The sequence below is a fragment of the Oncorhynchus keta genome, chromosome 17, assembly GCF_023373465.1.
Source record: "Oncorhynchus keta strain PuntledgeMale-10-30-2019 chromosome 17, Oket_V2, whole genome shotgun sequence".
NCBI classification, from domain to species: Eukaryota; Metazoa; Chordata; class Actinopteri; order Salmoniformes; family Salmonidae; genus Oncorhynchus; species Oncorhynchus keta.
In genome coordinates this window covers 13,372,596-13,400,285 of record NC_068437.1, presented here as the reverse complement: position 1 = coordinate 13,400,285, position 27,690 = coordinate 13,372,596, and the positions used below count along the sequence as shown (strand labels likewise).

General features: G+C 42.0%; 1 protein-coding gene and 1 long non-coding RNA gene across 2 annotated transcripts in view; both read right to left on the bottom strand.

Annotated features, from left to right (window-relative positions):
• The window catches only part of LOC118396460 (metabotropic glutamate receptor 8-like), a 222,338-nt gene that overhangs the window by 127,102 nt on the left and 67,546 nt on the right, over positions 1 to 27,690 (bottom strand). The gene's annotated exons all lie outside the window — the stretch shown is intronic.
• Positions 20,535 to 25,690, bottom strand: LOC127908198 (uncharacterized). Its single transcript, XR_008066276.1, has 2 exons — positions 25,501 to 25,690; positions 20,535 to 21,097 (listed from the first exon to the last, which is right to left on the bottom strand). It is a non-coding gene; the product is annotated as an uncharacterized LOC127908198 (long non-coding RNA).

Genomic DNA, 27,690 nt, shown 5'->3' with positions numbered 1-27,690 from the left:
CATTCAGGTTAAATGGGTTGTCATATCATAATTAGGTAGCTAGTTAACGTTATCATAAGCGTTCACTAATGACCGTAGCTGGCTAGCCATGTTCTGTGCTAATATCTCTGGCTGTGGTAATGTTAGTATCGCGACCATGCTCACAATGCTAACTTACTGAAGTGTTGTCGCAAAATATAGCTACATGTGTGTTTTTTTTGTCGACATTTGGCCAGCTCGCTAGCTAACTATGTCAATGTATTGTAATGAAACAGGCAGGGAGCAGGTCTCGAACCCTCGACCTTCTAGCCCGAGGTCCGGCGCGCTATCGACTGTGCCGCAAAAGCATGCCCATGCGGCAGAGTCGGATTTCCGCGCTTATAAACCCAGGGTCGTTACAGTATGTTATGGTAGTTGGCTAGCTAACTAAGTCGGACACTTCTTCTGGACTGTCTTGGACATGGTTTCCCTCATTAACTAACATTAGCTGGCTAGCTAAAATACCATAGCTAGATTGTATTCTCCATCTGGTTTCATTTAACCAAGTGATTTGGCAGGATTATCTCATGTTTGCATGGTGATTGATTGTTACTGTACTGTCCTTACTGGTTTTCAATGGTTTCTGACAGTGGCAGCTTTAGTTGGAAGTTCAGAGATCGATGCAAATTCGGTTAGCTAGCTAAACTTAGTGTACTTTAAATTTGATGTAGCCAAGTAGGTTTAACATTTCTTTATTTCTGTAGTTCAATGCTGAGGTCCTGGCCAATGGTTAGCTTTGTAAAGGATGCTGAATGAGTGGAATTTGGCCTCTTTGATTACAAAGTTTGAGGGTAAGTAAAACTAAAAATTCATTTTTTGAGAGTGGTGACAGAGCTTTGGGGGGAAGAAACACAGATTTTAATTGATCCTGTGTAAAACAGCGTCTACATCTTCCACATTGTCATTGATAACCAATACTACAACCTTAATGGATACTTGAAAAACGTAACTTCACCAGAGCCTCTGAGAACCATGCAGCCACTTTGGGACTAGATGCATTACATGCAAAGCTACCATAGATAGTCTGGCCTTCATTTGACCATACTTGCTTTATTGGTTATTTGCACAGCTATTGTCACAGTGACCAACCGGTCACACAACACACTCATTACAGGCTGGGGTTGGGTTAAATTTGGAAGACACATTTCGGGTGAATGCATTCAGTTGTGCAACTGACTAGGTATCCCCTTCCCCTTCATATTCCAATGTTAATATGCTCTTAAGGCACTATTTATAGCCCTGTTAATTTGACTATTTGTTTGTTTTCATTAATTTTGGCCTGCTTTTTGCCTACTGTATGGTACGTTTTTGTTTGCCTTTAGCTCAACTAAAAAAAAAATACATTAAAGTACTACTTATGTGTTGTTTGGGGGTATCTGTACTTTACTTTACAATTTACATTTTTGCCAACTTTTACTTCTACTTCAAAATGTTCCTAAAGAAATAATGTTGCTTTTTACTCCATACATTTTCCCTGGAAGTACTTGTTATATTTTTACAGGAAAATGGTCCAATTCATGCACTTATCAGGAGAACATCCCAGGTCATCTCTACTGCCTCTGATCTGTTCGGACTCAGTAAACATAAATGCTTTGTTTGTAAATTGTGTTGGAAAGTGCCCCTGGCTATCTGTAAATAAAAAAAATACAATATAAAAATTGTGCCATCTGGTTTGCTTAATATAAGAAATTTGAAATGATTTATACTTTTACTTTTAATACTATATATAGTATATATTTAAAACAAAATACTTTTACTCAAGTAGTATTTTACTGGGTAACTTTTACTTGAGTCATTTTTATTAAGGTATCTGTACTTTTACTCAAGTATGACAATTGAGGACTTTTCCCACCACTGCTTAATAATAGAGTGAACCTCTAACGTAATATTTCACACTTCTCTGTGTAACAATGTTTTGACTCTACCCAAATGCCGACCAGTATTGTATAGCAAAACAGCATGATGTGAGTGATGTTGCCTAAGATAGCTGAAATGTGGCAGTGAATGTGCTAATTAATCTATTGATTAGCTCTGGTACTGTCTGATTGAAAGATCTGTGTTAATATCACTTAAGACAGACTTGTCTCACGCACGCATTTCTTTGTTATTCTCAGATTACAATCTGAGTGTGCACATCAAGTTCAGCTGAGGCTTTAGACAATAGGGCTTTGTTTCAATTTGCTATTTAAAACATCTATATATTATTGTACATTGTGGAAAATTGTCTGACGTGCTCTAATTTATGTTCTGAAATGCAGGCAATACAAATGAATTATTAGACATTCAACATTGAATCTTGATTGTGTGTAGACAAAATGGGGAGTGGTAAAGAGGTCAAAAATATAATTAGGATTACACTAAAAATAACCCAAGGATTAGATAAAAAATGTGCCAGCTGCTGGGTCAATCCCACAACCCAATGTGCTGGGTTTATGTCATAACCCAACACACTGGGTTGAGTTATGACATAAACTAAATAGTCTAATTTATTCAGCAGCTGGGTCAAACGCTCAACCCAAGACGCTGCATTAGAAGCACTATCCCAATGCTCTGTTTGTCCAATATTGACCCAGCTGTGAGTTGTCAAAATGAACAGAATTTGGCATTTTTTAGTGTAAGAATAATTCATTTTGTAAACATAATATCAATTGCCATATTAGGCTGAATTCAATTTCTACCTTTTTAAGATGCCAAAATAAAATGTTTTCAGTATTTTCTGATTGTTTCAGTGCATGCATTCAACAAGTTTTGGATGAAGGATTTCTACAGATCTCCAAAGCTCACTCAAAAAGGCAATAGTTCTGAACTGGGTTTGATTTAGTTTTGTTTTAATCATACACATTTTGTTAATTATCTTTTAAACTACTATTGGTTTAAACTACTATTGGTTCAACCAACTACTATTGGTTGAAATCTATTGCTCAATCTATTGCTATTGCTCAGTTATCACTTGACTGATGTAAAAATGTATGTAGGTCCCCCTTCTTCGAGATAGGGGGCGCTCTTTTAATTTTTGGATAAAAAACGTTCCCGTTTTAAACAAGATATTTTGTCACGAAAACATGCTCGACTATTATGCATGTAATTGACAGCTTTGGAAAGAAAAAACTATTTTGTTTCCACAACTGCAAATATATTATCTGTGAGTGCCCCAGAACTAATGCTACAGGCGAAACCAAGATGAAGTTTCATACAGGAAATGCCCCAGATTCTGAAGGCGCTGTGTTCCAATGTCTCCTTATATGGCTGTGAATGCTCCAGGAATGAGCCTGCCCTTTCTGTCGTTTCCCCAAGGTGTCTGCAGCATTGTGACATATTTGTAGGCATATCATTGGAAGATTGACCATAAGAGACTACATTTACCAGGTGTCCGCCCGGTGTCCTGTGTCGAAATTATTGCATAATCTCTTGGTCCATGTGCGTTCCATTTCTTCAGAGGAGAAAGTCAACTGCCACAAAGGATTTATCAACGATAGATATGTGAAAAACACCTTGAGGATTGATTCTAAACATCGTTTGCCATGTTTCTGTTGATATTATGGAGTTAATTTGGAAAAAAGTTAGCGTTTTAATGACTTAAATTTCTTTTCTTTTCTTACCCAAACGTGATGAAGAAAACGGAGCGATTTGTCAACACAAATAATCTTTTTGTAAAAACTGAACATTTGCTATCTAACTGAGAGTCTCCTCATTGAAAACATCTGAAGTTCTTCAAAGGTAAATTATTTTATTTGAATGCTTTTCTGTTTTTTGTGAAAATGTTGCATGCTGAATGCCAGGCATAATCCTATGCTAGGCTATCAATACTGTTACACAAATGCTTGTTTAGCTATGGTTCAAAAGCATATTTTGAAAATCTGAGATGACAGTGTTGTTAACAAAAGGCTAAGCTTGAGAGCAAATAGATTTATTTTATTTAATTTACGATTTTCATGAATAGTTAACGTTGCGTTATGCTAATGAGCTTGCGGATAGATTTACCCAATCCTGGATACAGGTTTGTTTCGTAGCTAAACATGACGCAGAAAACGGAGCGATTTGTCCCAAACAAATAATCTTTCAGGAAAAACTGAACATTTGCTATCTAACTGAGATTCTCCTCATTGAAAACATCCGAAGTTCTTCAAAGGTAAATTATTTTATTTGAATGTTTTCTGGTTTTTGTGAAAATGTTGCCTGCTGAATGCTAACGCTAAATGCTACGCTAGCTATCAATAGCTATCAATACTGTTACACAAATGCTTGTTTTGCTATGGTTGAGAAGCATATTTTGAAAATCTGAGATGACAGTGTTGTTAACAAAAGGCTAAGCTTGAGAGCTAGCATATTGATTTCATTTCATTTGCGATTTTCATGAATAGTTAACGTTGCGTTATGGTAATAAGCTTGAGGCTGTAGTCACGATCCCGGATCCGGGATGGCTTGACGCAAGAAGTGAAAGATCCTAAGGACACTGACTACAGTGTCTTACAGACATTTTAACCTGTTACTCCTACCCCCTACTTTTTCGAACATTCTGTTAAAAATCGCGCAACATTTCAGCGCCCTGCTGCTCATGCCAGGAATATAGTATATGCATATGGTTAGTATGTGTGGATAGAAAACACTCAGACGTTTATAAAACTGGTTAAATCACGGCTGTGACTATAACAGAACGTGCGTTTCATCGAAAAGTGCAGGAAAATCTGATCACTGAAAATGGAAAAATATATCCATGCGCAACTTGAACCCATTGATAGCAAAGGTGAACCACATTTAATGGGGCTGAGGTTGCAATACCTGAAAGCTTCCACACGATGTCTAGAGTCTTGTCATTTGCCTACTATTTGTTTCTTGGTCAAACAGACGAAGGCAGCGCAGTTCTTCCGGTCTCCGACTGGATAGTTGAGATTTACCCGGACATTATTTCCAGACGGACAGCTAAAGCTACATCGCCTTGTGATCAATTTGGTCGCTTATTAATGTGTACTAATACCTAAAGTTGCATTACAAAAGTATTTCGAAGTGTTTTGTGAAAGTTTATCATCGACTTTTTTAATTAAAAAAATGACGTCACGTTATAAGACGCTATTTTTTCCCGTTTATCACAGTCTTCATAGATGTCTTTGTGGTTTTCGATATCTAGGCTATATATGGACCGATTTGTTCTTGGGGACCCAATAGTGATTATGGGACATCTAGGAGTGCCAACAAAGAAGATGGTCAAAGGTAATGAATGTTTTATATTTTATTTGTGCGGTTTGTGTAGCGACGACTATGCTAATTATTTTGTTTACGTCCCCTGCGGGTCTTTTGGGGTGTTACATGCTATCAGATAATAGCTTCTCATGGGGAAGGGTACCAAAAGCATTTTAAAAATCTGACTTATTGCCTGGATTCACAACGAGTGTAGCTTTAATTCAATACCCTGCATGTGTATTTTAATGAACGTTTGAGTTTTAACTAGTACTATTAGCATTTAGCGTAGTGCATTTGCATTTCCAGATGTCTAGATGGGACGCCTAGAGGAGCAAGAGGTTAATCCAAATGTGTGCTGATCAACAGTGCCAAACTAACAACTCTGCCATGTGTTGTATATTTTCAACAACTCTGCTGTGCACAACTGTATGAAGCTAACCAGAATAAGGATTAACCCCCCCATTGAAAGTGATTCAAACGGATACAAATAGTGGAATCATGCCATGTGACTTGTTTCAGGAAACGGAAGCCCATTCGGAAAGTATTCGGACCCCTTGACTTTTTCCAGATTGTTACATTTCAGCTATATTCTAAAATGGATTAAATACATTTTTGTCCCTCGTCAATCTACACACAATACCCCATAATGACGAAGCAAAAACAGGTTTTTAGATTTTTTTGCAAATGTATTAAAAATAAAAACTGAAATATCACAATTGCAAAAGTTTCCAGATTCTTTACTCAGTACTTTGTTGAAGTACTTTTGGCAGCGATTACAGCCTCGAATCTTCTTGGGTATGACATTACAAGCTTGGCACACCTGTATTTGGTGAGTTTCTCCCATTCTTCTCTAAAGATCCTCTCAAGCTCTGTCAGGTTGGATGGGGAGCGTCGCTGGACAGCTATTTTCAGGTCTCTCCAGAGGTGTTCGATCGGGCTCAAGTTCGGGCTCTGGCTGGGCCACTCAAGGACATTCGAAGCCACTCCTGCGTTGTCTTGGTTATGTGCTTAGGGTCATTGTCCTGTTGGAAGGTGAACATTCATCCCAGTCTGAGGTCCTGAGCAGGTTTTCATCAAGGATCTGTCTGTACTTTACTCTGTTCATCTTTCCCTCAATTCTGACTAGTTTCCCAGTCCCTGCGGCTGAAAAACTTCCCCAGAGGCAAGGCCCTTCTCCCCCATTGCTGTGTTTGGAATTGCGGCTAGCTCTCGGAAGAGTCTTTGTGGTTTCAAACTTCTTCCATTTAAGAATGATGGAGGCCACTGTGTTCTTGGGGACCTTCAATCCTGCAGAAATATTTTGGTACCCTTCCCCAGATATGTGCCTCGAAACAATCGAAATTGAACTCAGGTGCATCCGGTTTCCATTGATCATCCTTGACATGTTTTTTCAACTTGATTGGAGTCCACTTGTGGTAAATTCAATTGATTGGACATGATTTGGAAAGGCACACACATGTCTATATCAGTTGACAGTGCAAGAGCACAGAGACAGGATGGTTTCAAGGCACAGATCTGGGGAAGGGTACCAAAACATTATTTATTTGGACTATGTAATGCTAAACGAGGTCGGGATGTTATATAAATTCAACAAAAGACAATAAAATCATTTGAAATCGCACTGTGGATGTAATAGACTTCAGAATTGCATTGGGGACATACTTATATTGTACAGCCTAACCTATGGATTGTGCGCTCATGAAATGGGGTATCAGCATATTCAGTGACACTCACAGAACACAACTGTGTAGAGTTTACACAAATATTAGCGTCTTCGCTCTTATTGTACCCCTCGGCCCGATTCGCTTCACGTCATTGAATGGGGCTCCGTTGTTTCATCGACCCCAACAAATTCAAAGGATCACGGCTGTTTGTGACTGAAAAGCCCTATATGTATTGATCAACTATGGTTTGCATGCGCTGCTGAAGAACCCTATCATGCAGAATATATGGTTGGAGTTTGTTGGTCCACAGTGCAGTGGTGGTGATTCTACTGATAGCTAGACCATAGACTGCTGGTTATGTAACTGGTTATGTATAGTATATTTGAAAAGTTGTATAAAATAAATACACAGCCTATTAAACTAGTAGGCTAGTTCCACAGCCAAGCAGATAAAACTAGTATTGTCATTTTGGCTGTGAAGTGCATGAGCAAAAAGCTTTGTCCTTTCTTTAGAACAAAATGCAATTTGCCACTTGGCTGTCTATTATATAATCCTGTCACAGGCTCTCTGTCAACACCACCTCATAAGATTGCCTGCTGCAGTTGTTCGAGAGATTTCCAGTTTGCAGCCTAACATGCAGCATATAGACCAGCAAGTGGGCCCTCATTAGCATCATTTGTGTGTACCGCAGAATTCTATGGCACTTTATTGAAGTGTCAGCCATTGTTGCCATTAATGCTAGTTTGACCACCAGAGGGCATCTTTGAGAAGCATTTGACAGTCTTTAATATTGGCTGTACAAGAGAATTTAAAACCTTTTTTTGTAAGAACGTAGTATATGGGATTGATTTAAAGAAATTTTGCTTCATTCATTTGATTGATATTATGGTGTTTCTATTCCAAACACCTCTGGGTTTCCATTTGGAAAATATCTTGGGAGTAGGCTACAGTACTAAGAGCAAAATAATTTAACATTTCCACACCCTAATTGTAGTCTAACCACTACCCAAATGGAGATTCAGTGAAAATAATATCATTTATTTATAAAGACCAGTCCCCATGCTTGTCTCAGAGCAGCGCGAAACACTCCTGAAAAGTTGACCACATGCGGGTAGGCTGTTGCTTCAAATCTTATTGCTTCTATCTTCAATATACTTTAAATGCCACAATGTCAGTAGAGTCGCAATTCAACGGCTCAGACACAAGAGGTATGTGGCAGGGTCTACAGTCAATCAGGGATTACAAAAAGAAAACCAGCCCCGTCACGGACCAGGATGTCTTGCTCCCAGGCAGACTAAATAACTGTTTTGCCCGCTTTGAAGACAATACAGTGCCACTGACACGGCCCGCAACCAAAACATGCAGACTCTCCTTCACTGCAGCCGACGTGAGTAAAACATTTAAACGTGTTAACCCTCGCAAGGCTGCAGGCCCAGACGGCATCCCCAGCCGCACCCTCAGAGCATGCGCAGACCAGCTGGCTGGTGTGTTTACGGACATATTCAATCGATCCTTATCCCAGTCTGCTGTTCCCACATGCTTCAAGAGGGCCACCATTGTTCCTGTTCCCAAGAAAGCTAAGGTAACTGAGCTAAACGACTACCGCCCCGTAGCACTCACTTCCGTCATCATGAAGTGCTTTGAGAGACTAGTCAAGGACCATATCACCTCCACCCTACCTGACACCCTAGACCCACTCCAATTTGCTTACCGCCCAAATAGGTCCACAGACGATGCAATCTCAACCACACTGCACACTGCCCTAACCCATCTGGACAAGAGGAATACCTATGTGAGAATGCTGTTCATTGACTACAGCTCAGCATTTAACACCATAGTACCCTCCAAACTCGTCATCAAGCTCGAGACCCTGGGTCTCGACCCCGCCCTGTGCAACTGGGTACTGGACTTCCTGACGGGCCGCCCCCACGTGGTGAGGGTAGGTAACAACATCTCTACCCCGCTGATCCTCAACACTGGGGCCCCACAAGGGTGCGTTCTGAGCCCTCTCCTGTACTCTCTGTTCACCCACGACTGCGTGGCCACGCACGCCTCCAACTCAATCATCAAGTTTGCGGACGACACTACAGTGGTAGGCTTGATTACCAACAACGACGAGACGGCCTATAGGGAGGAGGTGAGGGCCCTCGGAGTGTGGTGTCAGGAAAATAACCTCACACTCAACGTCAACAAAACTAAGGAGATGATTGTGGACTTCAGGAAACAGCAGAGGGAGCACCCCCCTATCCACATCGATGGGACAGTAGTGGAGAGGGTAGTAAGTTTTAAGTTCCTCGGCGTACACATCACAGACAAACTGAATTGGTCCACCCACACAGACAGCATCGTGAAGAAGGCGCAGCAGCGCCTCTTCAACCTCAGGAGTCTGAAGAAATGTGGCTTGTCACCAAAAACACTCACAAATTTCTACAGATGCATAATCGAGAGCATCCTGTCGGGCTGTATCACAGCCTGGTACAGCAACTGCTCCGCCCACAACCGTAAGGCTCTCCAGAGGGTAGTGAGGTCTGCACAACGCATCACCGGAGGCAAACTACCTGCCCTCCAGGAAACCTACACCACCCGATGTCACAGGAAGGCCATAAAGATCATCAAGGACAACAACCACCCAGCCACTGCATGTTCACCCCGCTATCATCCAGAAGGCGAGGTCAGTACAGGTGCATCAAAGCTTCTATCAAAACAGCTTCTATCTCAAGGCCATCAGACTGTTAAACAGCCACCACTAACATTGAGTGGCTGCTGCCAACACACTGACTCAACTCCAGCCACTTTAATAATAGAAATTGATGGGAAATTTATGTAAAATATATCACTAGCCACTTTAAACAATGCTACTTAATATAATGTTTACATACCCTACATCATTCCTCATGTGTATATGTATATACTGTACTCTATATCATCTACTGCATCTTTATGTAATACATGTATCACTAGCCACTTTAAACTATGCCACTTTAAACTATGCCACGTGCCTAACGGGGAACGAGTGTTTTTCGACATGCGGCCATGCCTAACGGGGAACGAGTGTTTTTCGACATGCGGCCGTGCCTAACGGGGAACGAGTGTTTTTCGACATGCGGCCGTGCCTAACGGGGAACGGGGAGATGAAGCCTGATAGGCGCAACCCAGGCAACATGGAGATGTGATGATCCGAGCTTAGACGAGAGCCGAAGCCACCTTCCTGGCCTAGAACCCCACGGCGAGGGAAGGGAGAAGCGGAGGGCGTGGGCCTCCTACCCTACCCAGTCCTCAGAGAGTCGTAGAAACTCCCTCCGTGTACCCATACTTCATTGGTCTGTTTCGCTTGACGGCCCTCCGATCTGCACCTTTTAGATGGACCTCCTACCTGAAACCGTTTTCTATAGTTAGATATGTGTTCCCTTTCTTGTAGTGTATCTTATTTCCTGTTTTACTATCCTCCTGGGTTTATAGTTTATAGATCGAGTAAATCCTTCATGAGATGAACCACAACATGTCGGCTAAAGTGATTTAATTCATGAATGCATTTGAAAGTTTTTAATATTGTGAGTGCAAAATTCTTCAAGAAAATGAACATTAGTTACACCAACTGGTAGGCTAATCACACAATTATACAAAATAGTAAGAGAATTGGTGAAGAAAGTTAACCCTCTACATACACATTTCTTTACCGGAATCTCTAAATGAAAATACTGGCAGATCCATAAATGTTTGTACAGTAGTAGATCTAATAACATTTTGAGAATTCTAAATTAATATCTAATGGGCTTTTATACAATTATAATGCAGGGTTAATTAAAAAAAAATGTTTTAAAACATAGCGTTGAAGTCGGAAGTTTACATACACCTTAGCCAAATACACTCAGTTTTTCACAATTCCTGACATTTAATCCTCGTAAAAATTCTGTCTTAGGTCAGTCAAGATCACCACTTTATTTTAAGAATGTGAAATGTCAGAATAATAATAGAGAATTATTTATTTCAGCTTTTACTTCTTTCATCATATTCCCAGTGGGTCAGAAGTTTACATACACTCAATTAGTATTTGGTAGCATTGCTTTTAAATAGTTTCAGGTAGCCTTCCACAAGCTTCCCACTTCTGTAGCTCAGTTGGTAGAGCATGGCGCTTGTAACGCCAGGGTAGTGGGTTCGATCCCCGGGACCACCCATACGTAGAATGTATGCACACATGACTGTAAGTCGCTTTGGATAAAAGCGTCTGCTAAATGGCATATATTATTATTATTATAAGGTGAGTGAATTTTGGCCCATTCCTCCTGACAGAGCTGGTGTAACTGAGTCAGGTTTGTAGGCCTCCTTGCTCGCACACGCTTTCATTCCGCTCAGGAAGGCGACGCTTTGTGTCCTAGAGATGAACGTATTTTGGTGCGAAATGTGCAAATCAATCCCATTACAACAGCAAAGGACCTTGTGAAGATGCTTGAGGAAACAGGTACAAAAGTATCTACAGTGGGGAAACAAAGTATTTAGTCAGCCACCAATTGTGCAAGTTCTCCAACTTAAAAAGATGAGAGAGGCCTGTAATTTTCATCATAGGTACACTTCAACTATGACAGACAAAATGAGAGAAAGAAATCCAGAAAATCACATTGTAGGATTTGTAATTAATTTATTTGCAAATTATGGTGGAAAATAAGTATTTGGTCACCTACAAACAAGCAAGATTTCTGGCTCTCACAGACCTGTAACTTCTTCTTTAAGAGGCTCCTCTGTCCCCCACTCGTTACCTGTATTAATGGCACCTGTTTGAACTTGTTATCAGTTGTTGTTACCACAACCTCAAACAGTCACACTCCAAACTCCACTATGGCCAAGACCAAAGAGCTGTCAAAGGACACCAGAAACAAAATTGTAGACCTGCACCAGGCTGGAAAGAATGAAACTGCAATAGGTAAGCAGCTTGGTTTGAAGAAATCAACTGTGGGAGCAATTATTAGGAAATGGAAGACATACAAGACCACTGATAATCTCCCTCGATCTGGGGCTCCACGCAAGATCTCACTCCGTGGGGTCAAAATGATCACAAAAACGGTGAGCAAAAATCCCAGAATCACATGGGGGGACCTAGTGAATGACCTGCAGAGAGCTGGGACCAAAGTAACAAAGCCTACCATCAGTAACACACTACGCCGCCAGGGACTCAAATCCTGCAGTGCCAGACGTGTCCCCCTGCTTAAGCCAGTACATTTCCAGGCCCATCTGAAGTTTGCTAGAGAGCATTTGGATGATCCAGAAGAAGATTGGGAGAATGTCATATGGTCAGATGAAACCAAAATATAACTTTTTGGTAAAAACTCAACTCGTCGTGTTTGGAGGACAAATAATGCTGAGTTGCATCCAAAGAACACCATACCTACTGTGAAGCATGGGGGTGGAAACATCATGCTGTTTTTCTGCAAATGGACCAGGACGACTGATCCGTGTAAAGGAAAGAATGAATGGGGCCATGTATCGTGAGATTTTGAGTGAAAACCTCCTTCCATCAGCAAGGGCATTGAAGATGAAACGTGGCTGGGTCTTTCAGCATGACAATGATCCCAAACACACCGCCCGGGCAACGAAGGAGTGGCTTCGTAAGAAGCATTTCAAGGCCCTGGAGTGGCCTAGCCAGTCTCCAGATCTCAACCCCATAGAAAATCTTTGGAGGGAGTTGAAAGTCCGTGTTGCCCAGCAACAGCCCCAAAACATCACTGCTCAAGAGGAGATCTGCATGGAGGAATGGGCCAAAATACCAGCAACAGTGTGTGAAAACCTTGTGAAGACTTACAGAAAACATTTGACCTCTGTCATTGCCAACAATAGGGTATTGAGATAAACGTTTGTTATTGACCAAATACTTATTTTCCACCATAATTTGCAAATAAATTCATAAAAAATCCTACAATGTGATTTTCTGGATTTTATTCCCTCATTTTGTCTGTCATAGTTGAAGTGTACCTATGTTGAAAATTATAGGCCTCTCATCTTTTTAAGTGGGAGAACTTGCACAATTGGTGGCAGACTGACTACTTTTTTTGCCCCACTGTATATACACTGCTCAAAAAAAATAAAGGGAACACTGAAACAACCGTGAAATCAAACTGTCCACTTAGGAAGCAACACTGATTGACAATACATTTCACATGCTGTTGTGCAAATGGAATAGACAACAGGTGGAAATGATAGGCAATTAGCAAGACACCCCCAATAAAGGAGTGGTTCTGCAGGTGGTGACCACAGACCACTTCTCAGTTCCTATGCTTTCTGGCTGATGTTTTGGTCACTTTTTAATTCTGCCGGTGCTTTCACTCTAGTGGTAGCATGAGACGGAGTCTCAACCCACACAAGTGGCTCAGGTAGTGCAGCTCATCCAGGATGGCACATCAATGCGAGCTGTGGCAAGAAGGTTTGCTGTGTCTGTCAGCGTAGTGTCCAGAGCGTGGAGGCGCTACCAGGAGACAGGCCAGTACATCAGGAGACATGGGGGAGGCCGTAGGAGGGCAACAACCCAGCAGCAGGACCGCTACCTCCGCCTTTGTGCAAGGGGGAGCAGGAGGAGCACTGCCAGAGCCCTGCAAAATGACCTCCATTATGCCACAAACGGTCAGAAACAGACTCCATGAGGGTGGTATGAGGGCCCGACGTCCACAGGTGGGGGTTGTGCTTACAGCCCAACACCGTGCAGGACGTTTGGCATTTGCCAGAGAACACCAAGATGGGCAAATTCGCCACTCTGCTCTTCACAAATGAAAGCAGGTTCACACTGAGCACATGTGACAGACGTGACAGAGTCTGGAGACGCCGTGGAGAACATTCTGCTGCCTGCAACATCCTCCAGCATGACCGGTTTGGCGGTGGGTCAGTCATGGTGTGGGATGGCATTACTTTGGGGGGCCGCACAGCCCTCCATGTGCTCGCCAGAGGTAGCCTAACTGCCATTAGGTACCGAGATGAGATCCTCAGATCCCTTGTGAGACCAAATGCTGGTGCGGTTGGCCCTGTGTTCCTCCTAATGCAAGACAATGCTAGACCTCATGTGGCTGGAGTGTGTCAGCAGCTCCTGCAAGAGGAAGGCATTGATGCTATGGACTGGCCTGCCCGTTCCCTAGACCTGAATCCAATTGAGCACATCTGGGACATCATGTCTCGCTCCATCCACAGACTGTCCAGGAGTTGGCGGATGCTTTAGTCCAGGTCTGGGAGGAGATCCCTCAGGAGACCATCCGCCACCTCATCAGGAGCATGCCTAGGCGTTGTAGGGAGGTCATACAGGCACGTGAAGGCCACACACACTACTGAGCCTCGTTTTTAACTTGTTTTAATGACATTACATCAAAGTTGGATGAGCCTGTAATGTGGTTTTCCACTTTAGTTTTGAGTGTGACTCCAAATCCAGACCTCCATGGGTTGATAAATTTGATTTGCATTGATCATTTTTGTGTGATTTTGTTGTCAGCACATTCAACTATGTAAAGTAAAAGGTATTTAATAAGAATATTTCATTCATTCAGATCTAGGATGTGTTATTTTAGTGTTCTTTTAATTTTTTTGAGCAGTGTATATATATATATTTTTTCAGACCATTAACCATGTGTTCTCTTGTTTTGTACTGTTCTGTAGTTTCTAACCCAATGAGTTGTCTGACAAACAAAGAACTTTGTGTCCTGCAGGCCCAGGCATGGATCAAAGCTAGCAAGACTTTCAATGACACCATTTCACAGAAGAATCAACCGTGGCCCTTGAGCAATTTGCACCAAATTGCTACAGAAAAAAAGGAAGATAAAGCAAGCCGAGACCCAAGCATCCCCTCAAACTCCATGTGTTGGGGCAATTTCTCGCCAGGGACCAGGCACATATTTGATGGTAATTAAGCAATTTATAAAGCAAAAGGTACATCAAATGTTGTAGAGTACACCCCATGGACTGCTATGTGTTCCACAATAATTCAATGTTGCCTTCTTTTTCAGGTATCATGGCTCGAGATTTCTTTGAGGAAGAAATCATCAAGAGATATGCTGGACCCTATGTCAGAGAGGTGTTTCTGGGTACACATCGTTTCTTTCAATGTAGGATTATAGCAATATTTTGCTATGTTTAGGCCTATTTACATGTATATTTCTCATATTGTGGCTAAATGTGTTTTTTTCTTCTTCTCCAAATGCAGACAATGACCCTAAACACACTGCAGCCCGGGTTTGCATTGCAAATGAGGGTATAAACTGGGTCAAGACACCAGCAGAGTAAGTAGACCTTTATGTAGATTGAAAGACCTACAACACTTTCGGTATGGCCTACAGTAAATCTACAAATATTTCTATAATCTCTACATGTAGGTCTCCTGATATAAACCCAATCGAACTTGTTTGGCATCAACTGAAAACATTAATCCGTAACTCTACCAAGCTTACAAGCAAAGGTGAACTGGTGAAGGCCATCAAGATGTTTTGGCGATAGAAATTGACGATACAACAATGCAACAAATACTTTGATCATCTCAGCAAGGTTTTTACCTGTGGTCGTGGTGCTTGGGGAAGTGCAACTAAAATGTAGTTTAAATAAACATCTACATTTTGAATGTCTGTTTTCTCGTTATTATATTAATGAAAGCATATAGATGTTGATGAGGAACTGTTAGGGACAAATTGGGGGATTTTCACAACTACAATAGCTGGGCTATGAAGAGTTGCGTGTCAATTCCTAAACCATGTGCCATGGAATCCCTTTCCAACTATTTTGCAATCTATATGTGTAACGGCGTTCGCTTGTTGAAGGAGAGTCGGACCAAAATGCGGCGTGGTAGTTACTCATGTTCTTTAATGAAAAAACAACGATACGTGAAATAACTGTATATATACAAAAACAACAAAACGGAACGTGAAAACCTATACAGCCTGTCTGGTGAACACTAACACAGAGACAGGAACAATCACCCACGAAATACACAGTGAAACCCCGGCTACCTAAATATGGTTCCCAATCAGAGACAACGAGAATCACCTGACTCTGATTGAGAACCGCCTCAGGCAGCCAAACCTATGCTACACCCCTACTCAGCCGCAATCCCAATGCCTACAAAACCCCAATACGAAATACAACAAAATAAACCCATGTCACACCCTGGCCTGACCAAATATATAACGAAAACACAAAATACTATGACCAAGGCGTGACAGAACCCAAAACCCCCCCCCCCCTAAGGTGCGGACTCCCGGACGCACCTCAAAACCATAGGGAGGGTCCGGGTGGGCGTCCGTCCATGGTGGTGGCTCGGGACTGAGGCAGCTCGGGACTGAGGGGAAGCTCGGGACTGAGGGGAAGCTCGGGACTGAGGGGGAGCTCGGGACTGAGGGGCAGCTCGGGACTGAGGGGCAGCTCGGGACTGAGGGGAAGCCCAGTACTGAGAGGAAGCCCAGTACTGAGATGAAGCTCAGGCAGGTAGTTGGCTCCAGTATAACCTGGCTGGCTGGCGGATCTGGAAGATTCTGGTTGACTGGCAGATCTGGAAGAGTCTGGTTGACTGGCAGATCTGGAAGATCATGGCTGACTGGCGGATCCAGCTGCTCTGGCTGCTCCATGTAGACTGGCAGCTTTGTGCAGACTGACAGCTCTGGCTGCTCCATGCAGATTGGCAGCTCTGGCTGCTCCATGCAGATTGGCAGCTCTGGCTGCTCCATGTAGACTGACAGCTCAGGCTGCTCCATGCAGACTGACAGCTCTGGCTGCTCCACGCAGACTGGCAGCTCAGGCTGCTCCATGCAGACTGACAGCTCTGTCTGCTCCATGCAGACTGGCAGCTATGGCTGCTCCATGCAGACTGGCAGCTCTGGCTGCTCCATGCAGACTGACAGCTCAGGCTGCTCCATGCAGGCTGACAGCTCTGGCTGCTCCATGCAGACTGGCAGCTTTGTGCAGACTGACAGCTCTGGCTGCTCCATGTAGACTGGCAGCTCTGGCTGCTCCATGCAAATTGACAGCTCTGGCTGCTCCATGCAGGCTGACAGCTCTGGCTGCTCCATGCAGACTGACAGCTCTGGCTGCTCCATGCAGGCTGACAGCTCTGGCTGCTCCATGCAGACTGACAGCTCTGGCTGCTCTATGCAGACTGGCAGCTCTGGCTGCTCCATGCAGTCTGGCAGCTCAGGCTGCTCCATGCAGGCTGACAGCTCTGGCTGCTCCATGCAGACTGGCAGCTCTGGCTGCTCTATGCAGACTGGCAGCTCTGGCTGCTCCATGCAGTCTGGCAGCTCAGGCTGCTCCGAACAGGCAGGAGGCTCCGGCAGCGCTGTAGAGGAGGAAGGCTCTGGAAGCGCTGAACAGGCGGGAGACTCCGACAGCGCAGGAGGGAAGGAAGGCTCTGGCTGTGCTGAACAGGTGAGGCGCACTGAAGGCCTGGTGCGTGGTGCTGGAACTGGTGGTACTGGATCGAGGACACGCACAGGAACCCCAATACGAAATACAACAAAATAAATCCATGTCACACCCTGGCCTGACCAAATATATAACGAAAACACAAAATACTATGACCAAGGCGTGACAATATGGTTCTCCAACATTTTTGCGGTTGCATGAGGTCTTGAGTTAGAAATGTAACACTTTAGAGTACTTAAGCATCGAACACATGGCAAATTGAATGATTTTTACACCTACAGTAGCCGGGCTATTATCTTGCAAATAGAAAACATTGTTTGCAAGATGGACTACACCAGGTGTACTACAGTACACTTGTGAAAAAAAAACAAGTGTTTGAAAACCTGTTTTCAAAATGACTGTAGCTGTCCATCACTACTTTCCAATACTTTTAGAGTTTGGGATTTACAAATGTGCGCTTTTCATGTCATTTTTCGTTAAATCCAGTTTGGATAACTTAAATTTTGTATGACTGACGCCTTCAGTGAGAGGTCTAATGCTTTCATATTGAATCATTTCTGCCCTCCGAATTCATACCGTATCTAAGGGGCATTTTTCGTTAGGGCCAATCTGCTCTGTGAGAATATCTAAAATAATCACTTTGTAAATAAGGATAACTATGAAAGGAAAATGACATGCGCAAGAGACGGTGGTAATATTTTTCCTTTTAGAGACTATAATGCATGGCATCCAGGTAATTTTCATTTCTCTTAGAATAAATACCTTAGTGTATCAACAGTTTTAGTAAGTAATATGTCACAGTTCAGTTACAGCTTGTTCTGACCAAGTATGCGCGCAGGACAGAGGAATAGAAATTCTTACACTATTGTCCTAAATTGAATCATCTTCTTCATCCTCATCATTCAGTTAATTGAAATTCAATATTGAAGTCGTGCACAATTATCAGTTTCTATTTGGTTTATATCGCCCATTCAATGTCAGGTAGAGACACATTTAGCATCTTGAGAGCCAAAAGCATAATCAGTGCTCTAACTCCCCCTTGCGGTGGTCTGGAGCAATGAAGCAGTGACGCAGGGTAACGTATTCAACTACAAATGACCTCTTAGGAACCACTGTATCCCTAACTGCCATTGGTAATAGATCAAATCAAACTTTATTTGTCACATGCGCCGAATACAACCTTACCGTGAAATGCTTACTTACAAGCATTTAACCAACAATACAGTTCAAGAAAATATTTACAAAATAAACTAAAGAAAAAAATAAAAACACAATAAAATATCAATAACGAGGCTATATACAAGGGGGTACTGGTACCAAGTCAATGTGCGGGGCTACAGTTTTAGTCTAGGTAATTTGTACATGTAGGTAGGGGCAAAGTGACTATGCATAGATAAACAGCGAGTAGCACTAGTGTAAAAACAAATGGGGGAGTGTCAATGCAAATAGTCCGGGTGGCCATTTGATTAATTGTTAAGTATTCTTACAGTATGGCTTGGGGGTAGAAGATGTTAAGAAACCTTTTGGTCCTAGACTTGACGCGTGGTAGCAGAGAGAACAGTCTATGACTTTGGTAACTGGAGTCTTTGACAATTTTTTGGGCTTTCCTCTGACACCGCCTAGTATGTAGGTCCTGGATGGAAGGAAGCTTGGTCCCAGTGACGTACTGGGCTGTACTCACTACCCTCTGTAGAGCCTCACGGTCAGATGCCGAGCAGTTGCCATACCAGGCGTTGTTGCAACCGGTCAGGATGCTCTCGGTGGTGCAGCTGTATAACTTTTTGAGGATCTGGGGACCCATGCCAAATCATTTCAGTCTCATGAGGGGGAAAAGGTGTTGTCGTGACCTGTCCACGACTGTCTTGGTGTGTTTGGACATATCCTAACTGCCATTGGTAATAGGACAGTAACTGTGGATGTGTAAACAGAAACATGTATGAAGCTGCTGTAGCACACGGAGACTTGAAATATGATTTGATTAAGTCCAGACTGACAAACAGGCTTGGTAAAAATGTCTCTGAATTTGACTGGACACAACTTTTACTTGTATTCTTTTTTTTATATTGAATTGAACATGGGGAGGGAGGAACCCCGTGTTTTCTTCACCAGGATCAGGGAACTCCTGTTGTATATGGGACACCACACAGGAAGAGAGTATGACCACTCTGACGTTTCCAAGGTAGCCACATTACCACCAAACAAAATGCAGATAGTCACAGTATCTGTATCGGCTGGGAATGAGAGTTACACATTGTTATATTAGCATAACACTGCTTCTATGGTATTATGGAAAGTGTTGATTATTCTACATGGACTTGTTTCTACATTTTGAAAGTTATCAAAACACTTAGTTTACAATATCTACATAGATTCAGCAATTGCATTCTTGTCATATTACTCCGTAAGCTACTGATCGATTCAAAGCTGCCTCCGGCATCTCACCATACATCTGCCTATATTTATTGAACACAACCTGCAAGAGGTTTGTTTGTTGGGATTGCGTTGGGGGAAACTGCTGCTGTTTGAGAAGGTTTGAATCCTAAGCAACCTGCATACACATGGTTTGAAGTACAATAGACCGACATAGCTACTGTAGCAGGTCAAAGCTGTGTGCTGGAAAACCTTGGTAGTTTCTGTCAACAGACCTTTGTGAAAGACAATGTAACCTATCAATTTTATTGTGTCTATTCGAGCGGTGATTTAGCTACATTGGTTATCAAGATGTTATGTATTGATTGTGAAAGTGTAATACTTGAGCCTTCTGCATGAAAATCATTGACAGTTAGGTCTATAGCTACAAAATACCATGTTGGCCTACTGAACACATTCCTAACATATTTTTTTCGAAAGGATTCCAGTTTTGAATAAGCACAGTCTTCATCTGCCGTGAAAAGAATTGGAGAGGAAGACCTCTCTAGTTGGGGCTGCCCAAGCAGAAGGTTAGTGAAAATCTTTCACCTGTGGTTCTGTTACCCATTTCACAACATTCAAATCATACTGCATAATATTTAACTGCATTCTGTAATTTCCTGTTGCTTTGTTCTTATTATCAATACAGACTAAATGGAATGTGCTGTCCTTTGAGGAAAGGGAAGAGGTACTAGTGCAGGTGTTTGTCCAGTCACCTAATGTTTGGCATCATGTAATTGAGGAAAGCTATCCAGGAACTCCAGATATCCCAGACTGAGGAGTGGACCTGCCTGAATTGCCGGGAGACCAATTGGCCACTGACCTTGAGAGGAAGTGCTGCTGTCAGGGCCAGGACGGATGAGGATGAAAGGAGGCGTTGTCACAACAAAGTCAAATGTTCAAATCAAATTTTATTTGTCACATGCTCTGAATACAACAGGTGTAGAGAAATGCTTACTTATAAGCCCTTAACCAAAAATGCAGTTAAGAAAAATAAGTGTTAAGTAAAAAATAATTGGCTATTTTGACTGATGGTAGATGCAGATTACCCACTTGCCGTCGGATCCTTACAGGGCACCCCGACCGACATCCCCGATATCTCTGTCTCTTTCTCATGTGAATGACAGGGATTTGGGCCTTGTCGGGTGACTGAAGTAAATCCTTTGCATCCGACTCGTTGCCCACACAAACTTCCCTTATTTCATCTGATTTATATGTTTGGTTGTAGGCCCTTCTCTTTCAACAACATTTCTGAGTACTCTGTCGGTTTACAGTTCCAGTGAGCCACAGAGACGGACAATAATAAGGAAAGCTCAGGTCCTTCCTCGCGCGAAGGTTTGCTAACTGCATCCTGTGTTGCGTGGCGACTCCTCAAAGTTGTAGCAGCTCGGTCGTTGTTGGTGACACTTCAGGGAGTCTTCTTATGTAGGTTCCTTATGTAGAGTCTCCTATAGCTGAAAGAGAATAATATTTGGTGAGTATTTTGACTAAGAATTTCATTGTTAGCCGTGCAGAACTCTAATGTTGACAACCATTAAATATAACAGCGACAACATTTATTATATTGTAATGAGATCTAATAATGGACATTTTTTCATTTGACATCATACAAGTATTTGACTTGCATTTTGTTGCCCTCCATGTTCTCCAAGGCTGGATGATAGTTACAAGGGTTATATTAAATTGCTGTGGAGACCTAGATGGACAACAATTCAAACATGCTCCATCCATTCCAATCCGGAATACGGTTTTACCATTTGGCAACTATGAAAGAATTGCCTTTCACGAATACAGTGGGGCAAAAAAATATTTAGTCAGCCACCAATTGTGCAAGTTCTCCCACTTAAAAAGATGAGAGAGGCATGTAATTTTCATCATAGGTACACTTCAACTATGACAGACAAAATGAGAAAAAAAATCCAGAAAATCACATTGTAGGATTTTTTTATGAATTTATTTGCAAATGATGGTGGAAAATAAGTATTTGGTCACCTACAAACAAGCAAGATTTCTGGCTCTCACAGACCTATAACTTCTTCTTTAAGAGGCTCCTCTGTCCTCTACTCGTTACCTGTATTAATGGCACCTGTTATCAGTATAAAAGACACATGTCCACAACCTCAAACAGTCACACTCCAAACTCCACTATGGCCAAGACCAAAGAGCTGTCAATGGACACCAGAAACAAAATTGTAGACCTGCACCAGGCTGGGAAGACTGCATCTGCAATAGGTAAGCAGCTTGGTTTGAAGAAATCAACTGTGGGAGCAATTATTAGGAAATGGAAGACATACAAGACCACTGATAATCTCCCTCGATCTGGGGCTCCACGCAAGATCTCACTCCGTGGGGTCAAAATGATCACAAGAACGGTGAGCAAAAATCCCAGAATCACATGGGGGGACCTAGTGAATGACCTGCAGAGAGCTGGGAACAAAGTAACAAAGCCTACCATCAGTAACACACTACGCCGCCAGGGACTCAAATCCTGCAGTGCCAGACGTGTCCCCCTGCTTAAGCCAGTACATTTCCAGGCCCATCTGAAGTTTGCTAGAGAGCATTTGGATGATCCAGAAGAAGATTGGGAGAATGTCATATGGTCAGATGAAACCAAAATAGAACTTTTTGGTAAAAACTAAACTCGTCGTGTTTGGAGGACAAAGAATGCTGAGTTGCATCCAAAGAACACCGTACCTACTGTGAAGCATGGGGGTGGAAACATCATGCTTTGGGGCTGTTTTTCTGCAAAGGGACCAGGACGACTGATCCGTGTAAAGGAAAGAATGAATGGGGCCATGTATCGTGAGATTTTGAGTGAAAACCTCCTTCCATCAGCAAGGGCATTGAAGATGAAACGTGGCTGGGTCTTTCAGCATGACAATGATCCCAAACACACCGCCCGGGCAACGAAGGAGTGGCTTCGTAAGAAGCATTTCAAGGACCTGGAGTGGCCTAGCCAGTCTCCAGATCTCAACCCCATAGAAAATCTTTGGAGGGAGTTGAAAGTCCGTGTTGCCCAGCAACAGCCCCAAAACATCACTGCTCTCGAGGAGATCTGCATGGAATGGGCCAAAATACCAGCAACAGTGTGTGAAAACCTTTGTCATTGCCAACAAAGGGTATTTATTTTCCACCATAATTTGCAAATAAATTCATAGAAAATCTTACAATGTAATTTTCTGTATTTTTTTTCCCTCATTTTGTCTGTCATAGTTGAAGTGTACCTATGATGAAAATTACAGGCCTCTCTCATCTTTTTAAGTGGGAGAACTTGCACAATTGGTGGCTGTCTAAATACTTTTTTTGCCCCACTGTATCAGTCATAGATTTCCAGGCTAAATACATTTAATTTATGACTAAGGGAGTTAGTATGTTTTGCACTCTTAGAAATAAGGGTACAGTATTCTTCCCTGGGGTACAGAAAGATCAAAATACACATGTACCTTCAGAAGTGCAACTAATTATCTCGTGGTACTTTTCGGGACTTTTGGGGTAGATGTGTGAATACTGAGTATTTACATTTTTGTACCCCATATTTTGAATATAAAGGTACAATCACCACACTCACTCAAAAAAATGGGTACAAACCTATTTTGTGTGTACTATAACTTTGGCAAAAAGCCCTTTTATCTACTTCCCCAAAGTCCTATGAGATTGTAGATACCATTTTTATGTGTCTGTGTCCAGTATGAAGGAAGTTAGAGGTAGTTTCGTGAGCCGATATTAACTAGCGTTAACGCATTGCTAGTAGATACCCATAGACTTCCGGTCATTGCGCAAATTTTTGTCTTACAAAGAACAAATGGCTTTGCCACCGTGGTGGTACTATATAAAGGCAAACGGCATGATTTTGTACCTGTAGAGAAAGCTACTATCTGAGATATGAAATGGGTTACAATTTTGTACCTATAACTAATAGGAGAACCTTACAGGGTACCATCCCAGTGACAAGTAGTGATGTTAAGTTTGATAATGGAGCTCCGAGGCATGCGTCAAAATCACAAAGGACTCCGAAGCAGTGTGCCAGTGCCTGTATCACTATATCAAAAGCAGGTGATCAATGACGTCCAAAGCTTTGTTTCGTCGAACAACCACCTGATTGATTTAGTATTGGTTTAAAAGAAAAAAAGGCTACGCTGCACATGTGCTACAGAGTGTGGGACCTCATCTATAATAATTTGACAACTCTAAATTCTTCAGACCAGCAGGTGCCACTAGTGTACACTGTGTTAAAAGTTTTAATTAAGTAATTCACCTTGACACAATTTGTCTGGAAAACATCAATGCTTCATTAAGCTTTGTTTCCCCATCACTAGCGAGAAGCGGCTGTACCCCTTTAGGAACAAATCTAAACCTTTATTTCTGAGAGTGTTGTTAATGTCCAGTCATTCAATATAACGTTATGTTACGTTTTTTTTTTCATTTTGATCCAAAACTGTCTACATCTTGGCCAGATAGCTCAAGTGGGGAAAAACCTAGTAATATATCTGTGTAGTAGGCTAATTGATTGGGATATTATGTCATCAATACTCAAAGTTTCTTAATTTTACCTTTATTTAACTAGACAAGACAATTTCTTATTTTCAATGACGGCCTAGGAACATTGCCTGTTCAGGGGTAGAATGACAGATTTGTACCTTGTCAGCTCAGGGATTTGAACTTGCAATCTTCCGGTTACTAGTCCAACGCTCTAACCACTAGGCTACCCTGCCGCCGTAAACAGGGTACCCAAAGTAAATCCTGGGTAGTTAATTTTCCTAAACGGCTTGTGTACATAAATGCCTAGCATTAGGAGATGTCTATTTTACCATTAGGTAAATTCTTGGCCAGCTAGGGGAAATAAAATGATGGAACCGACTGTTGTCCTTGCTAACGTTTGTGCTTACGGATCTGATCCTTCACAAACATCCCAACTGCCTCATGTTTTGCGTGGCTACATTTCCGCAAATATGTAGGAGTTGTAGAAGCACTGAAAAATAAGCAATATATTGTTCAAAGATATTTTCTAGCTAGAGCTTTGTCGTCAAATAAGACCATGGCTATTCTGTGCCAGAAGTGTGAAGTAGTTAGCTAATTAGCTAACTGACTTTTAGACCACATAAACATATACATACGTACATACACTCGGCGGCCAGTTTATTAGGTACACCTAGTATCTAGTACCGGGTTGGACACCCTTTTGCCTCGAGAACAGCCTGATATTCTTTGGGGTATGTAAACGTGGCTCAATTGGTATCAAGGGACCTAAGGTATGCCAGGAAAACATTCCCCACACCACCTCCACCAGCCTGTACTGTTGACACAAGGCAGGATCGGGTCATGGACTCATGCTGCATACGCCAAATCCTGACTCTGCCATCAGCATGACATTATTTGCCTGTTTGTGGCCCGCCTGTTTGTTAGCTTGCACGATTCTTGCCATTTTCTTTCGATCTCTCATCAACAAGCTGTTTTTGCTCACAGGACGCTGACTGGATGTTCTTTGTTTGTTGCACCATTCTCTGTAAACCCTAAACACTGTCGTGTGTGAAAATCCCAGGAAGATGGCTGTTTCAGAGCATCTGGCACTGACGATCATACCACCCTCAGTCGCTTAGGTCACTAATTTTTCCCCATTCTAACAGTCAATTGAAATGTCACTGCATAACTTGATGCCTATCTTCCTGCTTTATATAGCAAGCCACGACCACGTGACTCACTGCCTGTAGGAGCTAACCATTTTCATGAACGGGGTAGTGTACCCAATAAACTGGCCAGTAAGTGTATATAGTCATGTTACAAATAACTGCAAGAGGCAAAATTTTACATTCAGATGAAACAAACTTATGGCGCAGTCAAGTTATTAGCTATGTCTTACCTTTTTCAGCAGAAAAAAGGCCAAATCTTGGTCAGTTTTGAATCCCTAAGCTAGCTAACACAAATTGGAGGTTGGCCCAAGCTTCATAGTTCCCTGTTTCTTTGGTTTTGTTGTAGAAGCTGCTGGTATCTGGCATAACTGTAATAGCTAAAGTGAAGATGTCTCTTGTCCCAGTCGTATCGATTAGAACTCAGTCAGCCACTCAGCTCATGGTGGAAACTCGTCATTCATTACACGTGGCACTAAATCTGGTGGGAAATTCCAACCCGTCATGGAAAATGAATACAGCTGTTTCCAGGCAGGCTGGCTGGAGGCGCAATATTGTCACGGATGGATCGCATTGGACTGGTTAGATCTTTTGGACATACAAAAAATACAACAAGTTAAACATTAACGTCATGAGGTTGGAATAATACTGTGAAATTGTGAAAAACATGATAATGCCCTTTTTAGAGTTTGAGCTGTTTGAAAAGGCAGCCTGAAATTTCATCCTGTTTTGGTGGGATGCAGTTTTGATTGAGCTAAAAACGGCGTTATTGAACCTTTAAAAGTGGTTTCGGCAGAAATGTATTTTATTATTTATAAAATGAATAAAAATCTATGGAGTTGCAATTGAGCAATGGTTGTACGTCTCTGCTCAATGAATATAGGGGAAACACTGGATAGAAAAAGAAAAACTTCCTTGTCAAGATTTGTGGGTTCCAGACAACCATTCCTTCTAACTCTAACCATCATAGTCTCAAGGCAGACTTTCTTGTTCAGTGCAAATACCTTGAACTGCTAATATCATGGTCCCCGAAGGAACATTGTGGTTCTTTAGAGAGTTTAGGCAATTGCTCATTTGCTAATTACTGACTATCCTTTATATAAAAGCAAACAGTAACTGCAGTAATGTAATTGTTGGGTTAGGGGGAACAAAATCTTAATGCTAACCTACAGACTCATTAACCCTCCTGCTATGTTCCGGTCGAATTGGAGAAATTTGATTTATTTGACCTTTATTTAATTAGGCACATCAGTTACGAACAAATTGTTATTTACCATGACGGCCTGGGAACAGTGGGATTTTTACCGTGTCAGCTCGGGGATTCAATCTAGCAACCTTTCGGTTACTGGTACAACGCTCTAACCACCTTTTGGTTACTGGTACAACACTCTAACCACTAGGCTACCTGCCGCCCCACAAGTTCTCTCTCTGAAAAACATAGTTAATTTAATCTGATTGTCATAAGGTTCCATGACTTTGTCCACATCTGAACACACAAAATACATTCTGATGATTTTCATTACATTTGATGTTTTATTTAACTTTTGTACACCTGTGGTGTTCCCGGTCAGAAATGACTGGTCATTAGAAATGAATGGGTGAGACTACAATTAGTGTATAAAATTGAGTACAGGCACATGCCAATTCATCAGCATGTGTGTTTGAGCGTGCGCGCACACACTAACCCACCTCACTCTCCTTGGCTGCCATGAAAACCTCCACAGGAACCTTTCCCCAATAGAATCTTTCCTCCACTGGAACCACACCTGTTGGCATTCTCACAAACAATCGCAACATTGTTTCAATAACATATAACTTTTCTCGCAGCCCTAGTATATAAAGCTTTTTTGAGGCCTTTCTCACAATGAATTCTGTGGCAGCACAATGACCAAACGATATACTGTATGTGAGGCTCTTGATCATATCTTTGAGGAGGATAGAGTCCTTGTTAAAAATTTGACACAAAGTAGTATGTGATAAATATCCCGATATGTTTCATCTGAGTATTTGTTATAGTCAAAATAATCCATACATTATGCTTTTTTTAAAACTAAAAAACAAGTTGTATGAGCTCAGGTCAATGAGGCCTACAGGCCATAAATAGCAAATAGAAGTTCAAAACATGTAATGTTCACAAGAACTTAAGTTGATAAAAAGATCTAACACAACATTAGGTGATAATATATGTATTATTGTGGATTTATAATCAGCTATAATAGTGCGGTCATTATGAGGATGATGACGATCTCACTTGAACTATCCTATCAGATTTCAGAGGTCGAAGGTCAAGTCACTCTGCCCTCTGAAAACCTGGTACAGCTCTTACACAGATGGTAAATTAAATATCATTTTGGTGATGTATTGAATTTAGATAAAGCACTGTGTCTCCCTAGTGCCATTCTCAATGTAATGTTATGCCCCCT